At 46.7% G+C, this 24679-nt stretch overlaps 1 protein-coding gene across 2 annotated transcripts in view; it reads left to right on the forward strand.

Moving 5' to 3' along the window:
• Nucleotides 1-24679, forward strand: part of SLC35D2 (solute carrier family 35 member D2) — a 464130-nt gene that overhangs the window by 299902 nt on the left and 139549 nt on the right. The window lies entirely within an intron of this gene.

Consider the following 24679-nt stretch of genomic DNA (forward strand, 5'->3'; position numbering starts at 1 on the left):
TCATCCCGCCTGCTCCTATTTCCTCCCTCTTAAGGTCGTCCTTTGCTTAAGGGTGACTGGGACTGGAGTCCATATACAACATCTCCCCTCCACTTATCACGAGACCACTTTATATTTGTTCTATCAGCCTCCAGGGTTTTCTCGTGTTCCTCTGTGTTCGACTGTGTTCTTGTGAGGTTTGATTTGTGGCAAATTTCCCCGGGCTGTTCATGTCTGCTATTGCAGGTTCTTCTGGGGAGGTCACCTCTTCCTTTATTTCTTGAGCCAGATTGCTTTCTTGTCATTGGGGCTCCCCGTTTCTTCAGAGGCAGCGTTAAAACCTCTGGAAGAAGGATGTATTGCATGTTAAGTCTCTCCCTTCTTTCTGAGCTGTTAACATTGACCCTTTCACTTTCACAATTGTAAAGGGGTCTGTGTTATCTCTGGTGTCTGTTTTCTTTTGTTGTCTTTGGCACACCAGAACTTCTTCTCCGATGGTGAGCTGTTTCTCTTTTGCTCCTCTTCGGCAGTCAGCCCATTCCTTGGACTTCCTCTTTTTTTCATCGTCTCTCTTCTTTATCTTCTCGTCTTGTTCACTCCTTTAGTCTTTGAAGTGGATCCAGCGTGTTCTCGGTTTATACTGTATCATGATTTCCATAGTTGGCTTCCCAGAAGCCTCATTTGGTGTGTTGCGATAATGACGCAGCAACTGGCACATGGTTTTTTACATTGGTGACTGGTCAATGATCGCTTTTTGTCTTGTTCTTTTGATGGTTGACATGAACCGCTCCACCATCCCATTGGCTTGGGACCATAGCGGTGTGACCTTTTGGTATTTGAAACCCAGAGGAGCCACAAGCTTTGTGAGCTTGTGACCTTGGAATGGCAGTCCGTTGTCCGTTTTTACTATTGTTGGGATCCCCCATTCACTGAACACTTCCAACGAGTATTCCAACAACATTCTGGAAAGCAGTGGATTGCACGTTTTTGATGATGGGAAATCTGGAATACTCATTTATGGCTACTAGTAAGTATCCACCTTCTTCCAGGGGTCAATAGAAGTCTAAAGCTACACGTTGTGAGGGCCCTTGATGGAGTGTTGTAATTTGAACTGGGGTTTGTGGTGTCAGCATAGCTACACATTGACATGCTGGGCAATGTGTTATTATGTTCTACACAACCGCATCCATGTATGCAAACCAGACTTGTTTGTTGAGAATCATTTTGGTATTGGAGATGCCCGTGTGTCCTTTGTGGGCTAGGTTTATTATGGTTTTCCTCAGGCTTTTGGGTACTGCTACCCTTTATACGGCCACTCTGATGGTCGGGTCATCTTTGCTCTTGTCAATGAATGTGGCTAGTGTGAGCGTTGGCAGGAGATAATTTTCTGAGATGTATTGAATGTAGACCTCTGCTTCAATTTCAAGTACATTGTTTGTTTAGTATCAGGTAATAATGTGTGACCCCCGCATGTTCAATGTAATAATGTCTCTTCAAAAAACAGTGACTTTTTTGTCAGGAGAAATTTTTGCGTGGACATTATTAAATGGAACCGTTTGCTTGCGTCCCTGGATGCCTCAAAAGGTAGTCTGCTGGATTTTGTACTCCCCCAGGTTTGTGGATGATCTTGAAGTTGTATTCCTGGAGTCTGATGTCCAATTGTTCTATTTGTGGTGGCATCCTTGTCTTTGGGTTGCCAAATAGTGACAGTAAGATCTGGTGGTCTGTAACAAGTGTAAACTCTTGTCCTATTATGAGGTGAGGAAAGCGCTTGCAGGCACTGACTGTGGACAGGCTTTTCTTCTCTGCCTCGAGTGCTCTGTCTCAATGTGTGAGGGCCCTGCTGGCGTAAGCCATGATGTGCTTGATCGGTTGTGTTTCCGAGTCGGTCTGTGCCAGGATGGTCCAAGTCCTATGGGGCTGGCATCCACCGTCACTTCTGTGTAGATTTTGGGGTCGAAGTATGCCAGTTGGTGACTGGTGATGAGCCTTTCTTTGATATCTACAAATGTTTTCTTGAATTCTGTATTCCACAGAAAAGTTGTCCTTTAGCAGCGTCCTATGCGGTTCCGCGAGGGTGGCGTAATTGGGAAGATAGCGAGCACAGTACCCTTGCACAGTGCCTTAAGTGGCACTACAAATCGAGCCGGGGCTCATCGAGGGGGCGTGGCCTAACAGCGGGGGTCTTGATGGCCCGTTAGGCCACACCCCCTTGACGAGCCCGGGCTCAATGGGCTACTGCCCCCCCTGCCAGGCAGCCTTTAGTAGAGATTAGCACCCTCTCCCCCATGGGGAAGATGGTGCTGATCTCTGCATTTATTTTGTGTAGGCTTGCCTGGCAGGGGACAGCGCCTGCCTATTCAGCCTTAATGGTGGTGCTGCCCTCGCCAGCTGGGGAGGGGCAGCACCACCATTAAGGCTGAAAGGGTGAGGCCACTGGAAGCAGAGGCCTTTTTCCTAAATACTGAAACTCCCGCGAATGCGCGGCAGCTCCAGTATTTAGAAAGGAAGGCCTCTGCTTTCAGCGGCCTCACGTTTTTTCCATAATGGTGGCGCCGGCCGATGGGAATCTCTTGATTAAAGGGAAGACTCGCAGGTGCGGCGCCACAATTATGGCTGAAAGGCACTTTTTACTGTAGCCTGAAGCTCTCGCAAACGAGCGAGCGCTTCAGGCTGTAGAAAAAAATGCCTTTTCGTGTAGTGGCCGGGGCTGCCAGGGGAGATTACTGGGCCCCGGCAGGGCCCCGCCTCAAAACGAAATTTCGGAGCCTGCCGGGGACCAGCCCCGGCAGGCCCCGGCCCACTTAAAGCCCTGCCCTTGCATCCCTAGAAGTGATCTGAGATCTTTGATATTTACGGGAGGCGCCAGGTTCACTAAGGTGCGTATCTTCTCCTTGGTCAGAATAATTTTAATTGCGGTTTGTTTATGAGACATCTTTCCCCATTTAGAGTAAGCCCTGCGGTCTGTAGTATTTTGCACACTTCCATCAGTGTGTTATCATGTTCTTTCTGTGAGGTTCCAAATATGAGATTATCGTCACTGTAATTGAAATCCGATATTACTGTGGAGACGAGCCGTCTGATAGTTTCTTGAAATATCTCTGCGGCGGACGATATGCCAAAGTTGAGTCTCCTATAATGGAAGAGGCCATCATGGGTAGCAAAAGTAGTGATGGGTCTGGGGTTTGACAAGCTGGTGATAATCCTGGTTATGTTCGAGCTTCAGGAACCACACCACTTGGTTTAGTCTGATGATCATGCCCTCTATGTTGGGCCCCTGTTGTTACTCTGACTCGATCCAGCATTGGGAATGCATACATATACACACAGTCTAAGTCGTCCGTTGTCCTTGGGAATGATGGCTAACAGGTACACCCAGGGGTTGGTCCTCTAACTCTTTTGATTATGTCGTCTCTGTGGAGGAGTTGTAGTTCTTTGGACACTTGTGCTTGTAAGTGGAAACCAACTTTCTGAGCATGTTGTGGCACTGGGCTGATGGATGGGTCTATGTGGAGGGTTATCACAGTGTCTTTGAGCATGCCTATTAGCTTGAATAGCTTTGGAAATGTTTCCTTGATGTGTTGTATGGTCATAGTATTTACTTGCATCGTGATGATGGAGCCATGCGTGACTCTGGACGATTTCTGACTTATCATAGTGGATGTCTATGAGTGCTAGGGCGCGTGCTGTCCGATAGGTTAACAGACACCTCCCTGCGATTGGGCTCTGGATGACGTGTATCGTGGATGAGACGATGAGACCTTTGTGGTGTATATTGCATGGGAATTGACATGTCAGTTTCAACGGTTGGTTGGCTCCCCATTGGAATTTTCTCACACTGGGCTGCATCATGTGTATGCATCCTTGATGTGTTGATAGTCCTCTATGATCATCACGTTGATGGTGGCCCCCGTGTCAGCAATTAATTGGTGGTTCCGGCCGCCGAAGTGCAGTGTTACTCTTGGTGCTGTGTCGTCTTCTACTGTACGTATTCTCTGCTGCATCTGTCCATTGGGATGTAGTATGCTTCCGTCGGGCCTGTTTGTTTGTGGTAATAAGGTAGATTTTCATATTGGTCTCAGTGATATCTTGTGATATCTTGTGTCAGGATCATTTTCTGGTGGGGTGTGATTGGCATGAAATTTCGAGCCGGCTGTATTCAATTGAAGTCTTGCATTTGGTGTTTGAGTGTTGGCCGTCCTGTGAGGGTCTTGTCTCCCTTCCACTTATTGTGACGTAGTGGGTTTGTGTCCTGGAGGGGTTGATGGTCTTTCTCTGCACATCACCTGGAGGTGGTTTTCCTTCCCACATCTGGTGCACATTTATCCCATTGCTGGACACAGCCCTCGGTGTGGAAATGTGAATCTGCATCTATAGCATGGTCTCTGCCATTGATTACATTGGTGGGATTGGCCATATGACTTCCTTGGGATCCGAAACTGACCTCTAGCTTTTTGTGTGTGTCCCCCTTGTATCACTGCAATGCACACAGTTTTCTTTGGGTTTTTTATAGCAGCCATTTGAACGTGTAGTCTCTCGTAGATGCGTGTAAGTTTGATGATTTCTGGCAGCGTGATTGATTTTTTTAGCAGAGGTTTTCTAACATTTGATGAGGTGCATCCCTCTATGATTCTTAGTTGTACGTCCCCCTCATCTGAGAAGTTTGCAAACTCGCAGTACGTTATTTTCTTTTGGTAGCTAATTACGAATTTGTCAATCGCCTCGTGCATCATCTGGACGTGTTGTTTAAATTAGTTTTTTTTGTAGTCTCTGTTGGGTAGCACTATTCATTTATTGTTGAGGGCAGTGATGGTCATGGCATAGGTAGCTCTCTCCTCCTGTTGTATGGTCTTGAGAATATTCTTTACTTCTTTACCTGCCAGGTTAGTGAATATGTCCATGATGTTTGGTGCGTCATTGTCGCCAATCGCTTTGATGAAGTCATTGAACTCCTCCAACCATTTTTCCCATCTTAGACTTCTGTCTTGCTGTGGCTGCATGGGAAATAGTTGTGGCCGTCTCAAGAATGCAGCCCTGGAGGACGAATTGGTCAAGGCCATTGCTTGGGCGGCTTGATTTTCACCTTCTAGTGCGACATCCACCATGGTGGTGCTGCTGTTACGAAGCAGTGTTCTGGCCAGTTCACCCGACTTATGAGCACCATGCGTGTCTCAGGTTTGCGTGTCCCTGTCTGTCTGGGCCGTTTACTTTGATTTTCTTTCATGCAGTTATTGGTACTGTGAGTGTGTACACCTTCTTGGTGTCTTGTACTGACAGATGCATTGTTTTATATGCAAACAGGATATATTGGAAATAGCACCTGCTTTTACCAATTACTTCATTGAAATTTGGACATTCTGTGCAATAATTTATGCACACAAAATAGAAAAAATCTGCATGTGCAATTTAGAAGAAGCCACATGCAGTGATTTGTGTAAATCTGAATGCTGTGTATTCAATTTCGTTGGGATTTGACGATAAAGCCCCACAAAATTGACTACAGCCAAAGAGTGACAGAATTGACTTCCAGGTGAGGAACAATGGTACAACGCCCAAAATCAGGCTCAAATTCGTGATGTACACAAATGCTGCTAATCTAAAGCACTCATCACAAGAAATCATTGTACACAAAAAGGTATAGCACACACCTGAAAGTGAATGCAGCCGTATAGAAATGCAGCCATATAGAAAATGCAACAACCAATATCTGGAACCACTGACTGGCAGGTGAGACTAAACAAGGCCTAGCTTCAGGCAATCATGTGAAAACATGTAGAAACGGCCAGAGGGAAGGAAGCACCCAGTCGAGCAACTTGCACGTCGTAGGTGCTCTAAACGTGCAGGTGCATGGCCTCGTGGTGATCTTTGAGGGAGCAGTGCAAGACCAGGAAGTCACTGAGAGGAGACAAGCGGCCTAGATGAGAAGAAGGAAGTGGTGGGCTGCAATTGATTTGGAGATCAGCAATGAGAAAATCCTTATATCATACACACTGGAAATGGAGATCATCAATTAGATCCTCAAGCTCATACAGAATGATTGAGGGGCATGTGCACACAGTCCCCTCTGCACAAGGTGCTGGGAGTAAAGCACTTCTGCCCACAATGACTTTTCAACATACCTCTAGACCAGGTTTTTCGAACTCGTGGGTCGGAATGCTGCCAGGTTTTCAGGATATCCCACATTAATATTCATGAGACAAAATGTGCACACATTCTGACTCATTATGAAGAGTAATGAAGGGATATCCCGAAAACCTGACAGGATTTCGGCCTGTGAGGCCTGGGGTGGGATAACCCTGCTCTAGACTGATCCATGCAATGTCATAGGCAAGATTCTCTGGGTCCTGCACCCTGCCCTAGGGGCCCTTTGTCTGACATTCACGGCATTTGGAGGCCTACCTGCCTGTATAGCCAAAAGGGACTTTGAACCTGCCTGTCCGGTATGCATGGGAGTTGTCTATCTGGCTGCCATGCTTTGTGACTTATATATAATAAGATTGGGTGTGGCATAGCTCACCAGAAGATATTTTAGTTTTTCACCAACCCCTTGTGTGTTAAAGCATTACGTTTCATAGTGCCTCCACTTGTACATTAAGACAAGTGACCGGTCAGAGAATCCCACAGGATATACACAACCCCGCTACACCACTTATTATTTCATATATAGCCATGAACAACTTAGTAAATAGTAAGCGAGACACACAGGCGTAAGTGATTGTGTATTTAAACAACTCTTCTAATGGAGTATCCACCTTTTGGAAACATTAGTGTAGGCCTGCATGACACATACTGATTTACATACAGCTGTCTCAAGTAATTCTCAAATCAAGAAATCAAGCTGTGCTCGGCAACATAACATGATTACATTCATATGTATAACCGCCTGCTGCCAGGCAACCATTACCTCCATGCAGATCAACCGAGTTGGCGACATGCGCAGGTGCCATAGCGGCCACCTTATGGTGTTTCTTTAATTGCAGCACATGTCACATCATGCATGGACATTTTCTGATCTTTTTAGGGAACGCCAGCTTATTTTGGCATCTGGTTTAGGATTGTGGGAGGTCAGTTAAGAGCAACTCTATTTAGGTTTTTGGCAGATAGCATTTAGGACATCTTGATCATTTATATCAAATGATTACTCAGACCCATGCTTGGGAGCATGGAGTGAACAGTGACTGGCCCTCGTTCTGTGGCAGACTGTTCACATTGCATGGAGCAGCTTTTAGAACAGAAATATTTATTGATTGTGGTTTTATAATGGGCCACTCTCAGAGTTACCTCAGAGCTTAGGCCTGAGGTTTTGTGCGTGGTGTGTTTGTCTCTTACTCCCCCTTTTCCTTTAGTATAGTATTTTATAAGGGGTATGATATGATATTTTATTTATATCGCGCTCGTACACAAGTGTTTCAGAGCGCGACCAAGCAAAGGGAGGGGAACAAGGGAGAACAAAAAATAAAAACAACGATCTAACTAGGCCCCGTGACATTAAGAACGCGCAAGTGCATTCTTGCAGGTAGGCATCCATTATGTCTTTGCCAGTCATTGGCTGTCCTCTAACGAGTAATACAGCCTGACTCCCTCCAGGGGCTCTGGAAGCCCTATTGGACACTGTGAGGAAGTCACATTGTTGGCCTTCCTTTAGGACTCAGAGGGCTCTGAGGCCCAAGGACGCCCACCAACTTCGTGAAGTGATATCCAGAGGCGATTCCCCAGAGTCACCCCACGTGTCCCAAGCCATGAGGCCTTCTGCCATCGGGGAAAAGTGCTGCCCCGTCTGCACATCACACATATGGTCCCCTCATTAGAGGGAGCACTCTTCCTCACACCAACATCCCAGACCATCTGATCTTCCGGTGCCAAGGACAGCTAATAGCAGCCACATCACAAAGGATTGTGGGGCATTGACTGGGAGGAGTTACTGCGCGGTGGCTTAGGAGGACAGAGACCGTGCTTGCAATAGTGAATGCTCTCCTGGCACTGTCAGATTCGCTCACAGGGAAAAGAGAGCTACACTCACAATCCACAGGGCCAGTTGTCACCTTTCCTGCACACACCCTGTCTCATTACTTCTGCGTGCATCAAAATAGCAGCACAACTTTTCAAGCATTTGGTTGCTCCCGTAGAACATCGTTGTGAAGCTGTTGTATGACGAGGACACTAATAATCAGCTATAATGGGAATCACTAAATTAGGAATTAGTGGAAAAGGGAAAAGCCAATCACTGACGGAGGTTCGAGGGAAAAGGGGCAACAATCTATCGGAGGAAAGAGCACATGGTGTCCCAGACCAGGCTTCCAGCTTGGGAGTAGAGAGAGGAGAGAAGTACCAGGAGGGGGGCCAGACACTAGGAGGGACTGGAGGAAGATCAGTGACGTTATGTGTTCTTGTATTTATATAGCGCCTTCTGCCACATGTTGTGATATCGAAGCGCTGGAAGCAGAATGGTTCTTTGGCATAGCGTATTTTATTTATTTATTTATTTATTATTTTTTCATTTGTATAGCGCCAAAAACAGCCCGTGGGCACTGTGGCGCTGTTACAGAGGTAAGTAAGTTGCTTAGTTACAGTGGTACAGACATTGGGTATGGTTATATTTGGCCCAACACTGGGTATAGGGGCAATTACAGAAGAGGGCTGCTTAGTTGCAGTTGTGGGGAAATTGTAAGAACCAGTGTACACAGTTCGATAGATTTGCATGGAGTGAGCAGATGTCAGCGGAACAGCCAGGTTTCGAGGGCTTTGCGGAAGGCAGTGTGGGAGGATTCACTTCTGAGGGTGAGTGGTATGGTATTCCATTGTCTGGCAGCAATGAAGGGGAAGCTAGCACCCCCTGCCTTTTCCATTTTGACTTTGGGGATGATGACTTTGTGGGAGTATGGTGTTCTAATGGGTCTGCAAGGAGCCAGCTCTGACTAGTTTCGAAGCGAGGTGGCGGGGCACTGTGTGGGTGAGACACTTGGGAGTGATGGCAAGGGTTTTGAATAGAATGCGTTCTTTGATGGGGAGCCAGTGGGATTCGTGTCTGGCTGCAGAGATGTGTTCTCTTTTGGGTATGCTGAGCACAGCCCAGAGTGCGCTGTTTGGGACTACTTGGAGTTTCTTTACGTTTTTTGGGAAAGTGCCAGCAAAGAGGACGTTACAATAGTCCAGTCTTGAGCCTACTATTGCTCTAGCGATGGAGCGGCAGTTCTCAGTGGATAAGAATGGTTTGGCAGCGTTAATCAGCTTGGTGTACTAGGTCGCTGAGGAGGCAATGGTGCTGTCTTCACGTGACATGGTTAGGGTGGCATCAAGGTAGACTCCTAGGTTCCTAACCGAGGTAGAGATGGGGATCTGGATATTGTCGATGGTAAAGGCGGTGTATTGGCTAGGAAGGTCTTAAGGGTTTCACTTGGAGATACTAGGAGGATTTCTATTTCCTCTGCATTGAGGCAGAGACTGTTGGCTGCCATCCATGCCTGAATGGTGGAATAGACTGTATTCAGGGCTTTGGTGTCACTTTCATAGTTGCCAGAGAGTGGGAGGAGGACTTGGGTATTATTAGCATAGTTGGAGTATGCTATGCCGAGGGAGTCTAGGATGTCGAATAGAGGCTTGGTGAAAATGTTGTAGAGCATAGGAGAGATACAGGAACCCTGTGAGACTCTGCAGTGTATGGTAGCAGGGGCTGTGCGGGCTTCATCTGAGCACACTCTCATTGCTCTATCTTGTAAGAAGGAAGTGGTCCAAACTGTGACTTTGGGAGAGAAGCGGGCTGCAGAGTTGAGCTGATGACACAAGATGTTATGGTCTACTAGGTCAAAAGCAGCAGATAAGCCAAGGAGGAGGAGTAGAGCAGGCTTGCCTACATCCTTGATCTTGTCTAGTAGGTCAAGCAATGCAGATTCCGTTCTGTTCTGTGACCAGGGCGGTAACCAGATTGGCATGAGCACAAGATATGGTTGGTTTCAAGGATGTGTTGGACTTGGGAGTACGCTGCTTTAGGAGGAAGGGGACTGTGGTTATGGGCCGGTAGTTGTTGGGGGAGGCTGCTCAAGCGTGTTTTTTTTTTTTTGGGAGTGGTCGTACCCATGCTTCCTTGAGGCTGGGGGGAACTAGTCCTGTGGCAAAGGAAGTGTTTATGAAGGCAGTGAGAAACGGGCCAGTGTGATGGCACAGTGTTTGATGATAGAGGCAGGGCACACATCTCCTTTGCAGTTGGAAGGTTTGAGGCGTTTGAGGAGTGTGAGGACTTCAGATTCAGTGACCTCCTTGAAGGAGAAGAGGGGGAGATGATGGTTGGAGGGGTTAGTGGTAGGGGTGGCTGCAGGTGTTGTCACTGAGTTCTTGTTGGTCAGAATTATGTTATGCAGCAGGTCAAGTTTGTTGAGCATGGTGGTTTGAATATTGCAGCACCATGATTCATCATTGGAGATGGCCTGGGTGGTGGGAGTAGGTGATTCTAATTCCCTGAAGATGGCGAACATTTCTTTGGAACCAGATTTTGCATTGGAAATTCTGGTGTTAAAGGAAGTGGATTTGGCTGAGCTGATGGCCTGTTTGTATTGGGCAGCAATCTTGTTGAATTCTAGCTTCGTGGATTCAAGTAGGTTGGTTTTCCAGGTGGAGAGGGTGGTGCGCTTCAGGGGGACAAAGTTCCATTAGTTCAGGGGTGAACCGGGAGTTTGTATGCCTAACTGTTTTTGTTTACTTGGCCAACAGTGGGGCTATGGTGTCGACTACATTCTTTAGTGTGGAATGGTATAGTTTAGCTAGAGCTGTGGCGTCATTGGAGAAAGGAGGTCTGAGGGCAGGAATTTCTAGATAGGGCAGAAGCCTCTCTTTTGTAAGTTTGTGTGCGCTTTGGACTATGGTGGGTGGTAGAGGAGTGGTGAGGGGTTTTTGTTTCAACGGTGTGGGGATTGAGAAGCGGATGATGTGGTGTTTTGTCCAGGGGCAAGGGGCGTTAGAGCTGATGGATGGAGCGCAATTATGGTAGGCTATCCAGTCTAAGATGCAGCCTTTAGTGTGGGTGGGGTTAGTAATCGATTGTTTGAACCCTAGGTTGTCAAATGCTTTGGCCAGAGGTTTTGCTTTGGGGTCTTCTGGATAATTGAACCCAAGGTTCAGGTCTCCCAGTAAGATGGATTTGGAGGACGTTTTGAGGTTGTCAGATAGGAGGTGGATGATGTTTTCGTGAAAGTCGGCCATGGGCCCTGGGGGGCGGTAGACAATGTGTATAGTGATGGTGCAGGTAGGGGAGGTGGTGAGTTTGACTGATAGAAGTTCACTGTTGCCTTCGAAGCAGTTGGAGACCTGTCTTAGTGGAAGGGAGTCCTTAGCTATGAGGGTAACTCTACCTCCTTTGGTGAGTAGGCGGTCCTGGCGGTAGATGTTGTAGCCTTGTGGTAGTGCTAAGGAAATGGCGGGGCCGGAAGCTTTGTGTAACCAGGTTTCTTAGATGGCTAGTAAATCTAGATTGTTAGCAGTGAGCAGGTCGCAAATTTCTAGGGTGTGTACTGGGAGGGAGCGGGCATTGATGAGGGCACATTAGAGGTGTGTCAGGGGCCTGGGGGATTTCTTAGTGAGGTGGCTGTTTGTAGTGGCACGGGTGGTTGTGACAAGGCGGCTGGAGGTGCTAGTCGAGCTTAGCTTAGATCTTAGGTCAATAGGTGTAGTGGTACCTGGGTTGGGCTTGGCAGGTATGAGATTACTAGCATCATGTGGTAGAATGGGAGGTGCAGATAAGACCTTGATGGGAGTTGGGGAAACATTAGTGTAGGCCCCGTAGTGGGGCAGGTCGTGTGCAGTGTGGTTGTGATTGTCGGAATCAGAAGTAGGTATTACAGGAGTGGCAGGTGCAGTTGCCTTGGTGCGTGGGTGGCAAGCGGCGGCAGCGATAGGATACCGTGGGGCTGCTTCCTGTTCAGGTGCTATGATGGTGTAGTTGGAAGAGGTGGTTTGATGGAGGGATTTTGTGAGGTTGCAGACTTCTGTGGGTGGTGTAGAATAGGCGTCTTTGGCCAGTGCAGCATGGGGAATTTGGCTAGCGATGCTGGTAAAGTAGAATATGGGGGTTCCTGGATTCATATGTGTGGTGCGCCAGTGGCCTCCTCTTAGTTTAGGCATGGAGACAGCTCTGTTAAGGTGAGTGGGAGGGGAAGTGGTTGGCGCGGACTGTGAAGTGGTATAGGGGTGGGAGGTATGGGTACTGTGTGTTTTTGGAGGACAATCTGAGGTGTTTTGGCTTCAGTGCTGGGTGTAAGGCGGGGCTGAGGGTTCTCCAGTATGGCTGGGCAGACATGAGAGTGAGTGGTTCATGGATGTGTGGAGTGTTTGGGTGGTATGGTAGTGAGAGAGCCCATTTTGTCGAGCTGGCGACAGTGTGAGGTCAGTGTAGTGGTACCGGCGTGCCAGCGTTTGGATGCTGGGGCTTGGGTACTCAGGCAAAGTAGGTGGTTTCTGGAAGGTGTGGCTCTAGGGCGAGATGGGATGTGAGTGGGTAGTGTATGGGTACGCAGCATAGTTAGTCTGCGGTTGAGCGGGCTAGACACGTATGGTGCGACACATTTTAGATGTATGAAAGCCATGTTATGTTGAGTGGCACGGGAATTTGTGTCGGGGCAGGGCACCTGTGCGTCAGTGTACAGTGAGGTGGCACATTGGTATAGGGCACAAGTATGATCACGAGAGGTACACAACTGATTGAACAGGGCTAGTGGCGTGGTACTGTGCACCAGGCAATCAGTTGAAACAGGCAAAAATTGGGGCACACAATTAATTAGTAGGGCTAGTGGTGCGGGCACCAGACAATCAATTGGGACAGGCAACAATTGGGGGACACAATTAATTAGCATGGCTAGTGGTGCGGGGCACCAGGCAATCAATTGGGACAGGCAATGTGGTCAGATACAGCAGGCGCTGTTGCAAGGCGCTGAAAAAGTTAGTTTTAACACATGTCCAAGGCCTGAAGCATGCAGCTAGTTTGTAGCCGGTTGGGACTGTAGCATGCAATGAACGCAGCTGGCAATGTGCATAATGCTGTTTGCTGTGTGGCAGCACCAGTGAGTTGTGTGCACACACAAGAGTGGTGCGGGTGTAGGGTACACAGCATTTACAAACCCATGAAAACAAGTTTTCTGGCTACCCACGCTCAGACAAGAAGGAGCCTTAGGAGTTGGGCCTTGGGGAGTGGGCCGGCCAAGCCTGCCGGCTTTCTGATAGGCCTTCAAGAATGGGAGCTGAGCCAATCCTAGGTGCGTGGTGGACAGAGACAAGGCACTCCAATACACTTGATACAGGCGGCCATCTTGGAATGGCAAAACATATGGAGACGCAGTAGAGTAGTTTGCGAAGTGTGGCCTCTCACCATCGGGGTGATCAACAAGTGTAATCACGGGCCTTCTTTCGAAATATGCAGTGAAAAGCAGCGCTTCAATCGTTTAAAAAGTGGCCAGCGTGGGGCCAGCCCAGGGTGGCTTATCTTGATGGATTGGAGAGGGATATATAGTTGCTTCCTCATTGGCGGTCTCGTGGATGGTGGGGAGGAGCTGGGGAGCCCCTCAGCCCATGTAGCCTTCCTCGATGGTGCAGGCGTAGATGGGAATAGGAGCACAGCAGTGTATGCCGCAGCAGTTATAGGTAAAGAGGTGTACAGAACAGCTCAGGACTGTTAAGAAATTTGAGAAGTGGATAGAGAAGAGGTGCAGGTGTATTGAATAGGTAGAGACTATGTGACAGCTGCACTGGGTTTTTCGTGGGACACAGCTTTATGCTATGGGAAGCCACACTATTGGAGGAAAGGAAGAGGGAAAAGGTAGTGTCTAAAAGACACACGGAATTTGACTAATCATTAAATGTTTATTAATAATCCCAATGTATACTTGCGGGTGTGATAATGACAGGGCGCCCCAAAGTGGCCTGAATATAGCACATCTGGTGCCATATGAAACATACACAGAAATATGAATACTATCATAAATGTTAGAAACACCCCCCCCCTGTCCCTCCAAAACCGCCATCCCATACAGAACCTTTAGTTATCTCCTAGAATTTGAGATGTTTCTGGAAAGCACCTCAAACAGCATGGGGGTTTTCTAAGTGCTTGTTGCAATGAGGGCACAGACATGGGAAAATATTTGTCTGCATGTTACCCCGGATGAGAGAATTTCCACTAACCAAGAGGCATCTGTTGATGTTACAGCCGTAGGCTCTCGTCTACGTTGCATGTTGCACTCCACTTTCCTAAAGTTCCTAACTTAGGAACTGATTCACAACACAGCTATTGCTTGAAACGCTGACTTACTCCTGGGGAGAGAGACTACACTGAATGTACACCATTAAATATGCATCTGGAGACGACTCATCAGGATCATAGAATCCGACTGCGCTTGGAATGGTCTCCATACAGAACATGCAAACTCCATTACTCGAGCTCGCTTGTAACGCAGTGAAAGTGAGCGATTGGGCATTGAAGACGCACTATTCTGCCAAGGCTGTGCGGAACCTAGCAAAACGACTATTCTGCCAATTTAAGGGATGCCAATATAAAACCATGCTGCACAGCTTTTATGTATCTACTAGCAGTTGTACCAATGCTTCGCATGGTAATTCCCACTATAGAAACAAAAACTAGACGAAGGTATATTTATATTTTAAACATTTTATATTGTCTACACCATGGAACCTACCCACATGCCAAATTTCAGGTTTGTAGCATGTTGGGAAGTATGCGGAACATTTAGAACAGACACACACACATATCCACACATTTCCCTTATATATATATTTAGATAGATTATGGGCTAATAAAAATGAAAACAATGTTGACATTGCTAAACTATTTACAAGCAGCATTGCATTTGAGGATAAAAGCGAGATAATTGATGTCTTAATTATTTGTTAGTGATTGCTATATCCATTTTTCATGTGCTACTTTAATGCATTCTAAATTTAGGAATGATCGACTTGTTAATTGAGGAATGTGTTGCTTGGATATGTTTGATCTGTTTTCAGCAGATTTAGCATTAATCCTCAGTTTAATGCGTTACTTTATTGTATACATTTTCTTTTATGATTTTATGGGAAACAAATTCAGAAATAAACAGGATTGATTGACATTCCATTCTCAAAGAATTTACCAGGCTTACTCCAGTAACAGAAGAGTGAGTGAGGAGTAAGGCAGTTAAAACCAATATTTTCTTTGCGAAACAAATAGTCTCTCCGCAGGAAAACTCAAGAGATCCTCCTGGTAGTCCCTTTATTATTAGGTAACAACAAAGAGAAGGAATGAAGGTGGAATAAGGTCCAACAATGATTTATTTATATCAATTTTAATTATTTTGTTGTCGACGCATCTAGCTGGCTTTGACACAAGTTAAAAGACACAGATGAAATACACACACACATTTACCTAGATACAATCAAACATTTAAAGTGCAATGTGCAAAGAATGTGTACATTGTGTCACAATAGAATTGTGTGCCCCCTCCGACTTCCCTGCCCCCTCTGATGAGTTGTGAGCTGGAAGGGGACTGTAGGGATACAGAAACAGCCCCTAAGTTCAGGTGTTACCCGGGAGGTAGTGCTGGTGTGCAACTGGCGAGGGATGGCACCTGGGTCCGAGATCAGAGCGTAGCCAGGTGATAAGTGCAGATTCAGTCAGGGGTTCAGCAGGGGAGAGAAAGCAGAAGCAAAGAGGAAGGTCTTGAGGTGCTTTTGGAACCGGAGATGGTTCTCCTCAAGCTTCAGAGGGGGGGGAGGCTGTTCCAGAGGGAAGCCCCAGCCGAAGATAGAGGTCTACTACCAACTCATTGCTTGGAGAAGCGACTGACCCTGAGGGAGTTGGAGGCGGATGAGCAAAGAACTCGAGAAGGAAGATTTAGGAAGAGAGAGTCGAAGGTATTGAGGCCCTAGGCCGCAGAAGGTCTTGTGGACAATGCAGAGGGGTTTGGACTTATTCTTTGCAGCCAATGGGAGCCGGCACTCTTTCTCATGGGCACTTCCACCCAATACCTGCACTTCCCAACCTACCCTCCCCCTTGCACTTCTCACTACCACACTTGCACGATCCGAAAGCCGCAAAGCCTATTAGTATCACTACTTCCCCTGCCCGTCTATAGGCACATAAGAAATGACCAATAAAATAAAAAAAATAAAAAATGTCTTCCTCTCTGACCTCACCTTCCATCTTATACTCTGGTTGACTGCTTTGCTACACAACCATCAAATATACGCACCTTTAACCTGCTCCTTTCTCTTACTCACTCTGCTGGAATCATCCCTGCTTTCTTCATAGTAGCCATTGGTGTATCTATCCATAAGAAGCCCATTGCTGACCCAAACAGCCTGGTTAACTACTGGTCTCTGTCACTTCATTCTCATTACTCTAACATCCTGGAACATGTGATTTTCAAGTAGATTTATTTATTTATTTTTATTGTGATAGAGTTTTCAGTAAAACCCTTCACAAAAGGAACACATACAAAAAAAAGTATACGGAAAAAAATGAATAGTGAACTGGAATTTTATCCATAGAAAAATACAATAAAAAAACGGATTGATGTCAATGTTAATGGCAATTCGTTCCTCATTAAAATGCAGGTCCAAAATCCAAGTGAGGTCAGGACACATTTATCATACACAAATCCAGTAAAATATAAATCCCATAAAGTTTGCAATTTCATACAGTTCAGCAGTAAGTGATCCAACGTTTATTCTTCTTAATTCTAGCCCCAAGTATTTCATGAGTTGGAAGTAGGTTCAAACGAATTAGGAAACTTACAAAGATAACTAGGAAAATCTTTTTTTGTATTACACCAATCAAGGCTCCACAATCTTTGCTTAACCTGTAATGGATTTGCCAAGTGCAAGCTTGGGGAAGCGTTCAACTTTAACAAGCTATCACCACATTTCACCAGTAGATTGTCAATTAACGTTTACACTTTTCCAGCGACCAACACCTATATAACCATCTACAGGGAATTGCTAGGTGCTAAATCTTAGTCAGACAAACATGGACGAATCCCTAAACAGCAATCAGGCTTTTGTAGACATCTTGAAACTTCTTTAAATGGCCTCTTGCATGCATTCTCACAAAGACCATCTTGGAAAAAAGATTCTCCTCGAGTGTATTGACCTCTCGGTAGAGTTTGACTGCGCAGACCGATCTCTACTGTGGTGGATGTTAGCTAACTGGGGGTTTCTGCATTCTTCTTTGGGCATTGTGATCCATCTCCACTCCAACACTTTGATTGAAATAAGACTAGATGGTAGGGGCATTAGGTCTTCTAAATTTGACACCTTTAGAGGTCTTCGACGGGGCTGTGACGAAGCCCCTTTTTTGTTTAATTTTAAAAACCATTTAGCTGATTTTATGATCTCAGATGATAACTCCAACATTATTCTAGCGGGGGATTTGAATGCATATTGTTTACCTGAAGTGCCCACTCATTCCAAGACAGCAACCAGTGTGCAGAATGGTCTTAAATGGAGAACGATTTTTGAAGAGTGGGATTTAATGAATAGTAATGGTTATTTAGAAGTGGATTTAAAAGCTGGGACATCTTAGAGGAATAGTACGTACTCCTCGAGAATAGATTATATGCGCTGTTGTGCAGGATGTTTAATGTTTGCATGCATTTTAAGGTGATAGAATCTACCTATAATGATCATAATATGCTGAAGCTGGTTTCTAGATCGGAGCAGTCCCCTCCAAACCTCTGTTAAGTGTAGCGCTGACTGTAAATTCTGGGGGCAATCAAATCTCCAAATCCCACGGGGAATGGATGGGATTGATCACTAAGTTGAATAACTTTGTGACCAATTAATCAAGGGAGGAGCAAGATTGGGCATTTGAAGCCTCTAGGTTTAGGGACTTCTTGTGAGAGATGGAGTCGGACCTAGCTTGAAATCGAATGGTAATCAGAGACATCATTTTGATCGGGATATATGGGAACGGAAAAGCACTTTAAGAAAGTAATTGTGTCAAGTACATAATCTAAACCTTGAGGATGAGGCATATAGGCACAGGAAAAGAAGGATGATGCAAGAGCATTAAAATTGGTTAAGAGTGCATCGCTACTTAATGGCACAGATGCAGAGTGAGCGAATGCTTATGACATTGACATAAACAAATTTGCGTAATTTCTGGACCTTGGTGAACCAGGAGATAAATCCTCAAACTCAGCTGCAAAGCTCATCGGTAGTTGGGAAGCACACTTTGAGGAGCTTATAAAACATCTGACAAAGTTAAATGGAGGAAGGAAGAGTATTGTCCATGGGTGTTACATTGTAACATGGAGGACATTATGCACTAATATTAGCAATGCTTTCTCCATGAGAGTGACAGGCCTTTGTGGTCTAACACACCAGATCTGAAAGAAAGAGAAAGCTATCTCGCCCCTCAATTTTTATCTCCTCTTTACAAACATCATAAACACTCGACAGATGCCGGATTCCTGGAAAACTGCGATAATAATTCCTATAAATAAGGGGCGTGATCGAGCCGACCCTACCAATTATAGGCCTATCGCCCTCCTGGATACTGACAGCCAGATTTTTGCTGCTTTGGCATTACAGAAGTTGGAATCTTGGATGTCTCTCTCAGGTGTCTTTCAAAAACAGCAAATTGCCTTTAGAAAAGGAATGTCTACCAATTTAAATGGCTTGATGATGAATTTGATGCAGGGCGGTGCATGGTCAAAGCAAAACTCCATGTCATATGCTGCATTAATTAGACTTTTCAAAATATTTCTACACTGTCAACTGCGATCGACTATGGCAGAAATTGAAATCCTGGGGCATTCCATCTCCCTTGTTAGCTATAACAGAGCAATTCATGATAACACCAAGGTCCAGATTAGGCTGGACACACAGGGCTGTCTAACTGGCCCAATTAATACTTAGGTCTGAGGCAGGGGTGCATCTTGGCCCACTGCCTCTTCATATTATATCTGGCAGATCTTGGGAGAAGCTCTTCAATAATCTGCATTGGTTAGCCCAAAGGTGGGGGACCAAAAGATCTGCTATTGTATTAGTCGATCAGATGCCCATAGGCCTCCAGCGGCTCATAAATGCCCTAACTAAATGTGCATCCTTAAATGAACTGGTTATTAATGCAAAGAAATTGCAGATTATTGGCTGATCTAAAAAAGCTAGTTGTGGCCAGAGGCATAAGTGGTTTGCAGATTCAGCTGAAATAACTACAGTTAGAGAGGTCACTTATTTGGGCTTTGTTATAGCAGCGGACCCAAAATGTACAATATTCAAGTAAGACTGGATCAAAAAAAGATCAATTTGTACACCAGATGCAGAGGCTTTCAGTTAAATATTGAAGATTCTCAATTATGCCATTAGTTAATTTGTATAAAATGAAGGTGATTCCTGCCTTATTGTATGGGACAGAGGTTGAACCACAAGCATATTGTTTGAATTTGGAATGACTAGAGGGTAGAATCTGGAAAAGGGTTTTTAATCTCCCTCTCTCCCTTGCAATGGCTTCTCTTTGGTTTGAACTGGGGCTCCCTTCTTTGAAGGCTTGGGTAGAGTGGAGACATGTCTCCCTGTATGGGAAGATAATCTCCCCTCTGCCTTTGTCCCTGTTTGTATACCTAAAAGGTGCAATGTGTAGTGATACCAGTACTGCATTAAAAAAAGTAAGGCTACAGCTTTATTAGTCCTGGAGAATAGCGTCACTGCGATGGCCGTCCTAGTTGAAAACCCAGTTTTGGGTAAAAAAGTCAATTTGTAGTGTCGATTGGTGTAATGTGATTTGAAAGATGCAAATTTATCGCCTGCACTCTTCATTCTCTAAACTAGATAAACTAGCCAGCCTCCTGCCCAGATATCTTGGTAAATTTCCTAATGCACACTGGCATCACCAATTTTTAAGATTCTGACTAAATGTGCTGCACAATGATGATATTAGCTCGTCAGAGTCTTCAGGGAATAGATGGAATGTGTCAACATTGCTTGGGGTGGGAAGGGAAACAAACATTAAAACATGTCCTGATCATTTGCCCAGCCCTCAGAATTTACGTCAAACATTATTGGGGTGTTTTGTCTGTCGGACTGAATGGCTAAATTTGGAAGATTTCTGGGATAGATTATGCTCAGGGCATGAAACTTTCTTAACCATAGAAGTTCTTAGAATGTTACAGATGATTGGTTTATTGTAAGCATTGTCTTGAAGAACTATTTGTCATCTCTTGTTCTTCTTCTTTACTTTCCTCTCTTCTGTTGTTCTTTTCTTTGTTTTTGGGATGCATATTATATGACTTTGTTTTATTTTGTTTAGTACTATGTGAAAGTTCATATATTTTGGCCACACATTAATAAAAATAAAGAAAATAAAAAAAGTAGGCCCAGGGGATCATGATGTCCCAATTATGGCCATCTGTATCCACCAGTTTGCGTGGGATTCTTTTCAGAGTTTGATTGAACCTCTGTATAAGACCATCAGTTTGAGGGTGATGCACTGAGTATTTGTTTTATTTTTTTCACTGCTCGTATTAGCTTGGACATGAAAGTAATCCCTTGGTCCGTGATGATCTATTAGGGAAATCTTATCCATGAGAGAAAAGGGTGCAAATGCTTTGAGATTTGTTGGGCAGTGTTGTTTCCGTATACCAGGTAGCCTAATCCACTATTACCAGTATAAACTTGTTCCCCAATTTAGAAGTCACCAAGGGTCCCACTATATCCATACCAATGCGAGAGAAAGGACTTTCATAATTGAGTAGGGTTTGTAATGGGGCAGAGGGAATTGGCGTTTTGTGGTTTTCCGACTGATTTTGACAGCCACCACTTACCTTTACATCTGTAAATATCCCTGGCCAGTAGAATCTGTGTCACTTGGCTCTGGGTCTTCCCCATTCCCTTATAAGAGGCGGTTACATGTGAGTGGGTCAATTCTAATACTGTCCTCTGACTTTTTGGAATCACTAGTTGGGTTCAGGGAGACCATCCTTCTCAATAAAGAAAAAGGGACTTGTCTGCCCTCAATTCTGTTCTTTTGGCATAACCCTCCCAAAGGCTTCTGTCAAGATTGGATAATTTAGTTGGGCAAAGACTAGGCCTGGTCTAGGGGCGGGGTCTTTTGATTTGAGTCTGCTGGCGTTGACCAAAGAAGCTTCAGCCTCTCCAAAACCAAGAGACCCGCGTATAGTTTCTGTTAATTCCTCAACCGCTTGTGGATTGGGTTTTAAGGCCTGCTCCAGAATGCCTCGCACTACTGCATCTCCAGTGTTGATATCATATGTATTAGATCCATGGTTATGCAGTAGTACTTTGATTCCCTCTTAATTATCAGGATCCACCACCCCTGTTACCACATCCAGGGTATATCTTCATGCGAGTCCAGATATACTGGCTAGTCAGATATATCTCCCAGGGGAGGGGAAATACTAATGCCTATGGGTACAAGACGTCTTTCCTTAGATAGAATGTTTCTTTCTTGGATACTATATAAATCAAAACCCATAGACTGGGGGGTGGCCAAAGTAGGTATTTTTTCATTTGGTGTCAATTGTGGAACCAGCATGGGCACCATCCTTATATCGAGTGGTATCGATTCCACTACTGTCAACATGTGGCAGACCAGAAGAAAGACTCAGGGCCTCATTACGACCCTGGCGGCACGGAGTGAACGGCGCCGTAAAAGGTGCCGGCGCCGTTCACTCCGTACCATTACGAGTTCCCCTCGCGGGACACGGTAAGCACGCCTGGGAAAACCAGGCGTGCTTACCGGGTCCCGCGAGGGGAAGAGGGAGCAAACAGCGGGCCATCTCATAATGGCCCGTTGTTTGCTCCCTCTCCCATTCCCATTTAGCCCTATTGGGGCTGAATGGGAATGGGGAAGGACTGTGTCCGGGTCCTTGGAGGGAGGAATTACCGGGCCTTCCGAACTCGGAACTCATTCCGAGGACCCGGAACCCGACGCGATTTCGGCGGCAGCCATGCCGCCAATAGCGGCATGGTTACCGCCAAACTCGTAATGAGGGCCTCAGACCAGTAGACATTATGTTCAGCAAAATTTATTAGCATAAAAAAATAAAATAAGTACCTTTCTTTCCCTATTGCTAAAGGGAGATTCCATCTCTATGAAACTATAATAAGGTGCTTGTCAAAATAAGAAATAAAGGGGGTAATTCCAGCGCAGAGGCAGCGCACGCGAACAGTGCAGAGAGGGAGCGTGTGCCAGCGTGCGCCAGCCATGTGCGCTAAACAGCATTCTGGCGCACCGCGTATTCATGGAATTCCCAAGCCATTTTGAGTGCTGGCGCAGAGAACATCCCGCAGCGCCAGTTACGCCCCCAAGAACGCCCCTTGCACAAGGAAAAGGCATTGAAATCCCCAATGCAGTGTAAAGGGCCGCGCTAACCCTGCACCATTTTACAGGGCCGTTACACTGTAATCGTGTGAAAATACTACGCGCACCCCGCTCACGGCACCCAAAAGCGTGAAAATGTACTGGCGCACCCCTCGGAATACACGTACCCCGCTCGCGCCAGGTAAATTGCATAGAAAAAGCACCCCACTGTGGCATGGGCTGCCTGCGGGGCATGCCCAGGGTGAATGGGCTGCCTGTGGGGCATGGGGAGGGTGAGTGGGCTGCCTGTTGGGCCTGGCCAGGGTGGATGGGGTGCCTTCATGTATTTCGGGGGTGCGCAGGGAGTTTCACATGTGATAGGCCTTGTTCGAGAGTGGGCTACATGTATTTCGGGGGTGCCTGGGAAGTTTCACACGCAATAGGGCTTGTTCAAGAGCGGGCTACCTGTATTTCGGGGGTGCGCGGGAAGTTTCACATGCAATAGGGCTTGTGCGAGCAGGGTAGGTGTATTTCGGGGGTGCGCGTGAAGTTTCACACGCGATAGGCCCTGTGCATACGGGGTACGTGTATTCTGAGGGGTGCGCTGGGAGTCCTACACGCGATTTCGCTAGCGCGAGAGGGGTACGTGTATTCGGAGGGGTGCACAGGGAGTTTTACATGCAATTTGGCATCGTGTGCCCTCCCGGGTGTGTCGTTTTCCCTTTCCCCATGGCCTGCAGGCAGCCCACACTACAGGGGACTACCCTACAACCCTCACCATGCCCTGCAGTCAGCCCACATGGCACCATGCACTTGTGAGCACACTTGTGATCCCCAACTCATGTCCTCCACCCATACACGCACCCCCCAGTGACGGGCAGCATGTCCCCCTGCACCCCCACCCACCCAGCATTGAGGGCACCTGGCAGCAGGCCCCGACTCATGTCCCCCCCAACACGTCATCACGATCCACACACATGGCCCTTATGACAACCCAAATCCCACCCCACGCCACCCCAGTCCAAACACCCAACCAAGTATTCCATCCACCCCACATTGAAATCCCCATTACATGATACATTCCAAATGGCAAGTATGCACATCAATACATGTCCGTCACACACACACAATGGGTGCAAGTGAATGTGAAAAAGGAAACCTAACACTAATTAACTATATACAATGACGGCGGACAAGTCCTACGGCTCACTTGTTGATTTCCCAGGCCAGGGCATCATCGAACTCCTGTTCAACGTCCTGGAGGCGGGCCTGTTCCCTGGCGCCGAGGTCTCGCAGGGTTAACACCATGTCCACCTCCAACTCCCTGCAAATTTCCTCGAGGCACTCAGCCCGCCTCAGCGCTCTGCGCATGGAGTTCTCTGCCCTGACCATAGTGAGCCGTGCCTCTTCCACCCACCGCCACTCCGCATCTATTTGCTGGCCCAACCACTGCCACACGGAAGACACTCCCAATCGAGGGTCCTCCTGCCCTCCGGCCGATGCCTGCCCCTCTGATGTTGATGGCCCCGAGCCATCATCGCTCCCACCTTGAGCCTGCTGCCGTCGTGCATGTGGTCGAGGATGTGGGGGCACCACCATGTCCACCGGCACGCCCCGCCGGGTTGCAACATTTTGCAGGACACATGCTGCCACTATGATCCTGCACACTACTGGGGGCGCATATAGCAGCTGCCCACGAAAGCGGTCAAGGGAGCGAAAGCGTGACTTCAGCATTCCGAATGTGCGCTCCACTATGCCCCGGGTTGCAATATGGGCTGTGTTGTATCTTACCTCCGGTGGTGTGGTGGGGTTCCGAATTGGCATCATCATGTAGGTGCCCAGAGGGTAGGCACTGTCCCCTGGGGAGGTGATAATGGATGTCATTAGTGGGGTTTTCACATTTCTCAGTGTCTGACATGCATGCATGTGCAGAGGCATTTATACTCACCAATTAGCCATGTGTCGCCATGCCGCCCAGCTTCCAGGTCCCGGTTTAGGGGTGACATTCTGAATATGAAAATATCATGGCTGGACCCGGGATAGTTGGCATATACTGAGGTGATGATTCCCTTGGCATCACATACAACTTGCACATTGATGGAATGCCAGTGCTTGCGGTTTCGATAGATGTGCTCAGTGGCCCTGGGAGGACGTAGAGCCACATGGGTGTAATCAATGGCACCTAGCACTTTGGGGAAGTGTGCCACCCCGTAGAAGTCCTGGATGACAGCTTGCCTTTCTGCAGGTGTTCTGGGCATGTATATGTGCCTGCGGACTGAGGGGTGTGCAGTCATGATGGCCAACACCTGGTGTAGGCAGCGTGACTGCGTGGCCTGTGAGACACCCCCAACTATGGCACTTGTCTGCTGAAATGACCCAGTAGCCAAGAAGTGCAGTACATTGAGCACC

This window comes from Ambystoma mexicanum, chromosome 6p (genome assembly GCF_040938575.1).
Source record: "Ambystoma mexicanum isolate Mex_15411 chromosome 6p, UKY_AmexF1_1, whole genome shotgun sequence".
In the NCBI taxonomy this organism is placed as follows: Eukaryota; Metazoa; Chordata; class Amphibia; order Caudata; family Ambystomatidae; genus Ambystoma; species Ambystoma mexicanum.